The following is a 12,479-nucleotide window of genomic DNA, read 5'->3' as shown; positions in this document are numbered from 1 at the left end:
CAATTCAATATCACACAGTGACCAAAGAGAATATCTCACCAGTTCTTTGGAATCCCGCGTCAGCGACAACGCAGTCAGCCAAGCTCCCCCAAAACGGCCCCGCTGTCTCCTGTCAATTTGAGGATGGAGGTTTAGGCGGCTTTTACCGGACTGATCAGGTCACCGTTGGAGGGAGGATTTGTCCGAGATACGCTGAGCAGACGAAGATCCTCATACGGGCCACCAAATGCTATGGAAAAATTCGAGTGGCACTGTGTAGATCTGAATAGTAAAGTCATAGATATGGTTTCAAATACAATTTATTTAGATTATACAATTACATATGATTGAACAAAGCTTTGCTGATCAGTCGTTACGAAGGGTGCGCTAGTCACAAATCGTTCGTAAGAGTGATAGAGAACTATCACACATGCAATGCCTTATATAAACTTTAGATCAAATGGCATTCTATAAGGTCAATCAATCAATGTAGCAAACTCTGTGATCAAGCTGAACAATGAAACAGGACACAGTCCTTCTTTAGCCAAAGTTCAGAGCAACTGCCTTATTGACCCCTTACACTAACCAGAGGACAGAAGGCCATATAAGATGCTTCACCCATCTCCCAGGGCAAACTGCCCACAGAGCCATCAGCACCTCACATTCCTTTGAACTCAACTTAATTATCTATCCTTCCTGTCTCTTACCAATGAACATAGAAGCTTATAGATTTCATACATATACATCTATGCATATGAGCAACATTTCTACAACAGAAACTTGATCCGAAAAACGGTTAGTAATACCTGAGCCATCTGCAAATTGTATTTCAGTTCCAGCACAACAAACAGCTAAGGTTACAAATGCACTTTTGGTCTCCATAGCATCACCAGAGCAGAGACTGAAACATAAAGATGCATAGCTCACAGGAGACTGACCTTGGCTTTGGAGCCTTGCAACACGTTTCCCAGAAAGCTGGTGTCCAGGGAAGAAGACACTTTCGACAGTCTCAGTCACATCCAAACGGGCCATGTCTAGTAGGCTTCCTGTCAGAAAGAAGACAGTTTGTACCACAGCAGCCTTAAATAAGCGAGGGGGAAGTTTCTGAAAAGGAATTGGTGCTTAAGATGCGGGCTGTGATGTGTTGAGGTCATGGAACAAATGAAGTCTCAACGGTGATGTTCATGTGTGGTTGTAAGAATAATAGAGATGATGCAGTAGTGGCTTCTGAACACAGTTCACACCATGATCCTCTTAACTAGGGTGACTGTTAAGACAAATTAGTGAATGGTCACGCAATACCAATGGCATCCAGCATACGAAAGGCACTGAGTTAATGAGCGTCAGGTGTGCAGAAAGCGTCAGGTGTGCAGAAAGGAAAATCTGGACAGGGTGCTTCAGTGTGCAGGAGACAACAGAGACGCCATTGGTGAGTGAGCAGTGCGTTCGAGGAGAGGATTGTCTGTTTAGGGTTTGTTTGTTTGAATCGAAGTGAAAGTAAAGAAACGTGTCTGTTTCCGTGCACCTGAGTTTGACTGCTTTATATAGCGTGCAATGAGTAGAAAGTTTGCTACTGGTCATTCATTTGTATGTTTCTGAAGTCTTTACTTTTAGCGGGGAGCTAATTGTGTATGCTCTCCCCCCTTTTCTTTGTTACCCAAAGGTTTTCAACCTACTACGACTAGTACTACTCACCTTCTAAATAAAAGTGGAAAAGTGATCGAGTTGCTACCATGTCCTCTGTCGTCGCCCTATGCCTTTGTCAAGTTAGAGGCAGTCACTGACATTACACCCAGATAACTTGACAGTGACAGACGTCCTCTTTTACCCGGACTATAGAGAGAACTGTCGACCGCCTTCTCAGTGTTGCCAGATGCACTATAATAAGATGCACCCCCCCCCCCTCCCCCACTCCCTACCCTACCTTAATGAACTATTAGGAAAATGTAATTGTGAAGTCTTGCTGTTCAACACAATGCTTTCATAATCAAATGACTGTAAGAGTCCAATTGAATATAACAGGAAATTGCAATCAAATGATTTGCTCATGGAACATAGTTGACTATTGCTTGATAACATTATAGTTTTTTACAGTCACTAGGACACATTTCTCAATACTTAAGTCACGTTTTCAAAACTCTTCACACAGTGAGCACAACAGAAGTATTTGTGGGCTAAACTGTGGATCATTTATCAATGTTTTGGCACAAAATACATTCAATGACTACATCTTTCAAATTACGTTCATTCTTTTCTCACTTCGACACAACAACTGCCAAAACTCTATGTACCTACAGGCCTATTTTGCATATGCTTACATACTGTTTTCAAAACTGTTAAACTTCAGTTCAAAACAATAACATAATACAAAACTGATTAAGACAGAAATTTGCTACATTTCTACAGTAGTATTGTAATGACAAAAATTAAATGCTATAATATGATCTCTACGGAAGGGTTGTGCTAGGTGAGGAAAGTGATGCAGAGAGAAGAAATCAGCCAACATTTGTATGGGACAAGGTGGCATTTCACCACTCCTGTGCAGTCACCGAGTGGTTTGCAGCCCATCCCAGAATGGTGTCACTTTTCTTCCCACCTCTCCATTCCTCAACCCCATAGAATAATTATTTTCCTCATGGAGGTGGAAGGTTTACTGTATGACCACCATTCCGATGATCAAATGTCCTTCCTGGACGCAATGGATGCTGGATGCCTGGACATTGCCAGGGATGGATCAGGCATGCCAGAAGACTCTTTCCTAGGTGTATTGGCCTAGATGACATAAGATGTGATATGGATGAGAACCTGTGGCCAAATGCAGAAGATTGCAGTAGCATTCCTATTGTATATGTATCAGTGGTGTGTATACACATTCTTGTATGCTGGAATTACTGTGGTGAAAAAAAGAAAAAGGATGTACAACATATTGAAGCATACAGCATCATGTCTGATTCATTCCAGTAACATATATTGCAGTGAATTCTAAACAGTAGAGAGGTGTCCTTGTTTTACATAAGAAAACATTGTATAATGCTACCTGTTGTTAGTGATTTTTAGGTCATTGTTTTGTGGGTGACAAAGTACATTTGTTGGCCGTCAAACTTTGCTAGCGTTATGGAAGAATGAGTTGATTTGAAACATGTATGAAGTGATTTGGTAGTTTTAGTGCATTTAGAATGTGCAATTACCTGCTGTTCCGAGCTGAAAGTTGGTTAGGAGAACTATGTGAAGAGTTTTGAAAAAGTGACCTATGTATTGAGAAATGTGTCCTAGCGACTGTAAAAAACTGTAAAAAACTGTAAGACCATTAAACACTTAAGACCATTAAGACCTTTTCACCAAAGTCATTTTTTTTGACAATATAACACGTGTTTATTGATTGAAAATATTGAGCTCCGTATTCTTCATTAACTCAGCCTATAGCTCTGCAGTAAGAGTATGTGCCCCTATTATTATGACGCAACTACGTCATACCTGGTGCAGCCACTGTTTTACAGACGCATAACAGATTGAAGGGAGATTATCAGTGTGCAATCCCAGTAAATCATTTTAGGTTAAATACTGGAATATGTATTTAGAAAACCCTACGGCTAGTTAGTCAGTTTACTGACCAAAAATATATCACAATGAAAACAAATTCATGACATTGTTTGGAAGAAGGACAAAGAATATGAGAACACTTTGAAGGCAGTGAATATCCCTCAGAGCAAGGTCAGTAGAAATGATAAATATTCAGCCAACGACGGTCTCATAGAGCAGGTACTCTACTTTATTTACACTCATATTTCCTTTACATTCATCAGATCACTCACTCTTTCTGTTGATTTGAAATCATGAATTCTACATTCGACAAATGTTGCATTGTTTTTAGAAGCGTTGGAGGCCGATTTCCTAAAAGGGAGAAACACAAAGAGAGGAAAAAAGATCAAAGATATTGATTAGAAAATGCAGATTATAGTTTTACAATGATCCATTGACAGGTAAAGAATTAACATATCACACACATATGCTGATATTTGACAGTCAATCTCTTCCATTTCTTACCTCAGCTGATGTTGAAGCTATTCCCTGAACCAATGGATCCGGAGTTGTAACCAGCGCCAACATTGGAGGTGTTGCCAACCCGTTGACCAGCTCCCACTCCTCCTGTTAAAATATGAGAATTGAGATAACGAATTCAAAGTTGACAATAGAAACTCTGATTTTTGCCTTTAATATCCTGATATCTGAACATAAGTAATAAACTGGACTGTTAATACAGTTCTGGCAATTTAATTCAATGTATTAAGAGGATAAGCAATAAGAAGAATATCTTGCCTTTCATATCAACTGCGTTGCCTGATCCAATGCATCCTGCGTTATTTCCTCTGACATCGATGCAAGAGGTGTTGCCCACAGCAGCATTGGGTCCAACACATCCTGTAAGAGAACATGCGAGAAAGGGATTTTATGAAACTGTCAAGACAACCTGACCGAAGAGAATAGACATACTCAGATCTACCTTGAACGGTGAAGGCATTATTGGAACCAACTTTGCCTGAGTTGCAGCCCAAGTGGATGTTGTCGGTATTACCAATGTTCGACATTGTTCCTGCTGAGATCTAGAGTCAGAGAATGACTGAGAGGAAAGTAAAACCATGATTATCATACAAATGGGTTCAGCCAAAATGTTTGACATGTTTTAGCGTATTGGGTATCTCTCTTTGAATATTTAACGTAGGCACAAAGTGTAAGAAAGTCTGTCATAGCCTGAATATCTAACGCAACATAAAATATATGACAGTCAATGAGTTGTGTCTAAAAGAAAGCAGTTGACTGAAAAACAGACACGCATGCAATCTCCATCTTACCACTGGTTTCAGTTGTTGTCCTGTGCTTTGATTTGAGCTTGTTGTTGACCTGAGGACAAAAGACTGCTTTTATAGATATCCTGAACAAGTGTGTTCATGTCTGTTTAAGAGGAGGAACTTCCTTATATGGTTAAAAGCAGTTTTCTTTGTTCAGCTAAACGTTCGACAGAATCTGAAGTGGATATGTGAGGTTTGTCATCAGCTGAGGTCAATTTCAAGAAGAAAACTAAAGTAATACGGAAATTGGAAATAAGTCGTATTTAACATTTGGCTGACTGTTATAATAAGACTACTGTTATACTACGTTATAATCTCATCACATATCCACATGCTAATGGAGTCACCTTTTTACAGATAATGGATGGATAGAAACAATGAAATAGGTTTAGTAAGACGAGAATGATATTCGTTCACAAGTAATAATGACAGGTTTTGTTATTTTAACTTTTTTTGTACTTAGTTCAGTGCAGCGTAATTGTTTTCCGTGATAATTAAATGCTAGTGTGATAATAAATGACCATTTCAAATCATACAAACTGTCATGATACAAAATTTTAATTCTGGAATTTCTTTTGAAATATTATCTGCTGGTTTAGGCTACATGCACTAACATGAGAACGTGTTTGCAGTGGACGTATTTAGGCCAGGGAATTGGTTATAAAATGTTGAGCATGAACCCCCGTTGAAATGAACGAATGACTCGAAAAAAGATTTGTTCATTTTGCTGAACGAGATACAAAGAACCGAATCAGTGAAATGATCCGAACTTCCCATCACTATGGTGTAGCCTAACGTTGATTAAAAAAATAAATGAAAAAAATCTAGGCCTACCTCTCGTCAAGACGCACGCAGCATCTGACGTGTTAAAATGAAGCGGACAATTCGCCATGTCAAACGGAGCATGTGAGTGAGAATGATAAGGACATATGAATTTCGACACCAGTGGCTCGAAGAATACCCAACCCAGTCTCATACTTCTGCGTATCTATGACACAGGTTTACACTTCTATTTTGCCTGCCATATATACGCCAAATCCCTGTTTTAGGTGCAGTTTGTAGGTAAATTCATCCTGTTCATTTTTATCAACGGATAATGTATATCACACGCAGAACGTCATCAACTCTTTATCGATGTACGTCATTATTTGGACTCCTTACCGAACCATTATGGAGATTCACAATCTCGAAGCTTCCAAATGTATACTTTTTTTATTCCTTATTTGTGGGGGAATTTTCACCTCGAACACCTTCAAATAACAAACATCAATTATTGTTTTCCACCACCACCACCAAGCAGTATGCTTGTAAATAAAAATAAGAAAAAATATAAAACACACACAGGCAACAGGCTGTATACAGGCCCGGTTCTTGCCAGCTCTGGAAGTGCGTTCTGGCAGATATCTTGAGTGGGCAACTATGTTGATAAATTATCCTGATTTTTATCCAGAAATTAAACCAGTTCCAGTGATGAAGCAATAAACCAAAAGAGGGTGTAGTATTTATCTTTGACACATCACCCCCCAAGCCATGTCAAGGTTCCATGGAAAGGGGAGGGTTCTCGTGTGAAGCCCTTTTCCTTGGTATCAATGTGTCTTTAACTACTGGATGGCCTCGATGGCATCACTTTAGAACATGTTTCTCTAAAAAACACTTCCGGGGATGAAGCCACAAAGCAAAAGAGGGTGTGGTATTTGTCTTTGATACATCACCCCCTAAGCCATTTTACGGATGAGTTTGACACCCGTGCCCTAAGGCATTTTACGGTTCCATGGAAAAGGGAAGTTCTCGTGTGAAGCCCCTTTCCTTGGTATCAATGTGTCCTAAGATGGATTCCATTCAAGTTAATAACTCCCTAATCAGAATCAGAATTCGGTTTATTTGCCATGTAGGTTTACACAAACACAGAATTTACTGTGGCAGAAAGGTGCAAACAATACACACATCCAGATCTTAAATTGCAGGTTCATTATTGTTCATTATTATACCGAGAGCGGCTTGCTGTAAATAATGTGTGTGACCAAATCATGTTTTGCGCCAGTAACTGAAAAAGTTAGTAGCGCAAGTGTCACCAGTGGAAAACGTTAGTGTTAGCTTCAAAGGGGGTTCTTTATTAATGAATGAATGCAATATGAGTAGGCTTAATGTCTGTATTCATACATCCAAATATGTGGGATGAATTTTGTTTTTTGTTTTCCCTCTCCTCCATCTGTCCTCCATCTTTCCTCCAGAATGTACCTTCAGGCATGAATAAATCATGGATGATCCATAAGATCCCTCCTCTTCCCTCTTTTCATTCAACACCCCCCCCCCCCCCTCCTCATAACAGCACACCTTCAGTCACCCTTAACTATGCTTATGTATACATGAATTAAGCACCAGCACCACATTATCAGCTTGCTGATGCACCGACCTTCCTGTGAGTGACAGCATAGAGAGCCCAGAGCGCTGATAAATGAGTTTTTAAAAAGGAAGGCATATCCATTAAAACAGCCCCATGTTATGTCACCCGAGATGGCATGGTAGTCCCACTCTCCTAATGAACCCATCTATTCTCTCCAAGGGGCATGTAGAAAGTAATACTACTGAGGGGAAAAGTGAACCTGAGGATAATGTTAGTTAACCATATACTAATATGGTTCTGCAGTGTGTTTTAAATCACAAATCAACCTACCTTATTTTATTCAACGAGACAACCTGTTTTTAGATCAGCTTTTGGAAGACATAATTCTGTGCATGAGAAACAAACTCGATTCAGCCTGCACTTCTTAGCACAATTTTCATGCAAGTGTACCACCTTCATCTCCATTTGAAGTGATGAAAAGGCATTGGGTTGTCAAAGTTATGCAAAAATGCTTTAACCTTTCTCTCCTGTCATTTCCCCCATGAAAAATCTAAAAGGTCAGGGTACTCAAGTCAGGTGAACCCCAGACACCACCTCCTGACTTACACCTATAATGCATGTTGCTTTGTGTCTGTGTGTTTCTGCATGTGTTTGTTTCAGCAGCAGTTACAACGAAAATGGTGCTTCAACAAAAAAAGTAGCAGAGAAGAAATCTTTCTCTGACAACAAGTAGTTCCTGTTTACCATTGTAAAGGGCTTGCATGCAGCACCTGTGCTTCCAGGGGTGAAGCCACAGGTGATCTGTTCACAGGTAACAGGCAAATAAGAAGGCATACATGCAGGCTGGCAGGAGGAGAAAGAGAAGAATCTAGTGAAAAGATTTGATACAGCTCCATTCATTTAGAGTGAATCAATTCAGTTCAGCCTAGGCAACCTTTATGATCAGACTGTTCTGCACCCTCTTTCAAGACCTTGTTTCATACATTGAACATCTGAAGCCTGTAACTCTGGTTAAAGGCCTGTGCTACCTCTCTCATAGAGGACAACATTATATGGGATGTCCACAGCAGACAGAGCGTAATGACAGACAGTGAGGTTTCTGCTCATCACGTCTTCAATCGGCGGTGATTTTGAAGAGTCCGGAGACTATCGTTTGTGAGCTTTTTGTTTGAGTTGCTTGAAGGTATCTTGTAGATAGCCTTTCTCTTAAAATGGACTTGCATTTGCTTTTGTTTAGTCTCACGAGCACAGCAGCAAAAAGACACACCACCCCAAACAGACTGGCAGCAGAAAAAAAAGGATGACTATGAACTCACAGAGACACGGGGACAGAGCTGCTGCTCCTACAGAGAACTGTTTGTGTGTGTAAGGGTCAGGGAAACTTGAGTGACATGGGGCTTGGGGTTGTTTAGCCAACACATCACCCTTTCATCCACCCTGCCCTCACTGTATCATGGGTTATGACCCAGGGTGTATTTCCATGCTTCAGCACACAGTGTTTAAGAGCAGGGGGCGAGAGATATGGAGTGAGAAACTAAGTGGAAGAGGAAGTAAGAGAAAGCAACAAGCCAGATAGATGTTACTAGAGCTAGTAAGAAAATGGAGCTGTGTTACTGAAGCGAGAGAGAAAGAAATGTCCAATGGCCCTCACTTAAAGACTGAAGGGTCATTGTCAAAGTAGTGTGATGTAAAAGCTCTTGGGGGGGGGGGGAGGGAGACATGGAGAAGAAGAGAGGGACCATGAGGAAACACGGAAGACACTGGATAAGTGGAGAAGCAGAGTCAGGGGCGCCGCCAGGAATTTTGGGCCCCATGAAAAAGAAAACATATATTTATATTTTTTGATCATTCCTATGAGTTTTTCTATTTTTTGGGGCCCCTGTCAGTCAGGGGCCCTTAGAATCGTCCTAGCTTTTCCCCCCTATACGGCGCCTCTGAGCAGAGTGTGTGGAAAGGAGGAGAGCCGAATCTGAGAAGGTGGGATTGAGGGAGGGATCAAGAAGTATATGTTTAGTCAGCGAGAGAGAGGCTGACACTGATCTTTGAAGTCATCTGAGCCCAATTGAACCAGACACCGACCTGAGGAGGGGAGAGAAGAGGAGGTGTGCGGAGAGGAGAGAAAAGGAAATGAAAGGAGAGCAGAGGAGGAGAAAGTAGAAGAAGGAGAAGAGACGGGAAGGAAACTGGGAAAGATAGGAGGAGATGAGGGTCTATTGGTCAGGTAGCCTTAACTGTGTGACAGCCATGGCATTTGCATGGCATTTAATCCCTGTCCACTCCTCTTTATACAATGACAGTCCCTGGTGGTGTCAGGGCCTGTTAAAGCACTTCAAAAAGATGCCTAGTGCAGAGAAGATACTGCATCACTACCCACTGGCACACACTTAAACATTCACACACACACAGAAAGTGTGCATCATTTAACAGATAAACTCTTATATATATAATATTCTAATTACGTGCAGGTCTTCGGCATTCAGTAACTGAGATGGATGGCAGGTCACAAGGGTGTGTGAGTGACAGAATATGTGTGTGTGTTTATTTGCCAATGAAATCCATTTCACAGGTCTATTTCACAACACATCAGTAAAGATATATTTCAGTGCCAGATAAATACACACACTCACACCTGCACACACACACACACACACAGATTATGGGTGCTAGAAGACAGCTGTGTGAGAGTTTGATTTAGGAGACTGTTCAGCTTTAAGGTTCTGATGGAGAAGTGTGGGCACTGTCTCAAAAAAGAAGGGAGTACACAGACAGAGAGAGAGAGAGAGAGAGAGAGAGAGAGAGAGAGAGAGAGAAAGAGAGAGAGAGAGAGAGGGGGAGGGAGAGGGAGAGGGAGAAAGGCGTGTGTGAGAGAGACATAGAAAGATAAATGGACAGAGAGAGGGGGGAGAGAGAGCGAGAGAGCTGTCAGCCAGTACAGCTCAGCCTAGGTTGTTAGAGTCTACCTTGTCTGCTAAACTGCTTGTAATTATGCTGTGACTTCAAAGCCAGAGGCCTTGGCACTTTACAGCCCTGATGAATGTTTAGACTGGCAGACTTGGGCTACTGCTCATGTGTTGAGGCAGTCACTTGAAATGCAACCACAGATTTCTGAAGGTATTCTGATCTGAATCGCCTGAAAATCACTACTGCATTTTCTGTAAGCAGACCACACACAAATAAACACTTATTCTGAATTTTGGTCATGCATAGTTGGTGTGAAAGCTGAGATATCTGCTGGAAATGACTTTCCTTCTTAATTTTAGTTGTGTGTGTGTCCATTATGTTTTTTTTTATCCCAGACATGCCAGATATATTTCATCCATCCATCCACTCTCTCTCTCTTTCAAACCTTCGAAGAGAAAGCATCTAAAATGTTTCACGTTACAGTCTAGGCAGTACAAACTAGAGTTAATATTTAATAGTGTTTGTCTGACTGGGATTAAAATGGATGGTCTACTCTAAAGTATCAAGCATCAAGGAAGTGGTTGCAGGTGTAGAGTGAGAGACTAGGTCAGAGCAAAGAGCTTGTCATTCACAGTCGATGTCTGTATACTGACTACCTCTGAAGGTCATAGTGTTTGTTAAGCCCACAGGGATTTGATAAGGTCTCTGTAAATATTAAAGACAGATATGGTGGATGATGAAAAGAAATACACAACAGTAGGCCAGTCTGAACTGGAAATTCTACACTGAGATAAGAAACAGCACAAAGGCTCATAGCCTGATTATTTTAGGGTCATTTGCACGTTCCTCACCTTTATTATTTACCAATGAGAACAAAGTTCCTGTGTTATCAGGTAGATCATGTTCACTGGTGGTGAGAGACATACCACAAAGGCATCCATGGTACACACTTTAGTATTCCATACATTACTGTAAAGCTGTTCTACTCATCCTACGGTTGCATTACGTTCCCACTCCTGCAAGGCTGAATTTAACTGGAAAATCCATATGACGTGAAGATATTTGTACTGGCATGATAACATGCAAAGCAATTCACTGTGGATGCCTATAATTTTGGAGCACTTTAACAAGGCCTCTACTTTACTTACCTCCTAAAAGGGACAGATTCAGTGGTTCTCAGGGCATGATTGCCAGTGCAAAAGGTTGAGTCAGAAAGAAATATGAAGACCCTTGTAAAGTAAGAGATGGGAAGAGAATAATAGTATTTCATCTTCCTGTAATATTGATGATAACCAATATCTCCATTGTAAGTCAAATTTGTCATTGAATGATTAATATTTCTGAAATGTGAAACCATTAGTATCATTGTGGAACTGTAATCACTTTCTCATCTGTAGTTATCAATAAAGTGTCAAAGACTCCCTGAAGAAACAGACAGTCAGTTTTCCAGCACTCCCTTGTGTCTACACTGAAGCCAAACACTGTTGAAAATGCTGGAATTTGAGGCGAGTTGACCATATCCAGACAGTAGGAAAGGATATTTCTGATCGGAATGGAACTTTCTAGAACTGCTGCAGCCAGCACAGAACCACATAGGAATCCTTTAGGAGTAGTAATGAAAGTTAAGTCTGTCCATTATTTTGTTTCATTTTGCTTTACTGTGTGTTAAATCATGTCAAAGAACAAGCTTCATTATTTAACATTATTTAAGTGAATAAAAAATCTGCCCAATATTCTATATATGTGGACGGTTTGATTTAAAATTCAGACTGTCGATGCACAGATTTAGTCATGATTTTCCCTGGGTCTACCAGCTAAAAGCATGAGGAAGCTATGATGATGCACACCATCTGAAACATCACACAGAAACGTGCCCCAGTCCATCCCATGCATGCAGACTGCTGCCCACTGTCAGACCCAACAGCTCTCCCAGTATCTCTCCCAACCCTGCTGCCACTGCTGCTCTGATATCTCTTCTGGAACAGCCTGAGGAGCAGGGTGTCTCATCTTAACATGGATTTTATATTAGAGGGAGTTGTTTTCATGGGTTAAATGACTCACAAAAAGAAACACTGCTTTGTATTGGTGCATGCTTTACTTTTTTAAAGCTTTTGCATTATACGTGTGCTGTGTGAGTTATCATGTTCGATGACACAGGTGGTGGTGGCTCTATCTATTGTTGCTGTTTGAAAGGGATGAGAGAGAGAGAGAGAGACAAAAAGAAAGAAGCAATTATTTTCCCAGAGATTAGAGCCTTGGAGAAAACACACAAATACACACACATTCATGCACAAATACGCACCCCAAACACACACGTACACACAGGGAGAGAGAGAAAGAGTCAAAGATCGGACCATAAGAAAACATGAGGATCGTGATGAGAGAAACTACACAGGAAATGAAGCAAG

Source organism: Hypomesus transpacificus, chromosome 19 (genome assembly GCF_021917145.1).
Source record: "Hypomesus transpacificus isolate Combined female chromosome 19, fHypTra1, whole genome shotgun sequence".
Lineage (NCBI taxonomy): Eukaryota > Metazoa > Chordata > Actinopteri > Osmeriformes > Osmeridae > Hypomesus > Hypomesus transpacificus.
Note: the sequence above shows the minus strand (reverse complement) of the source record.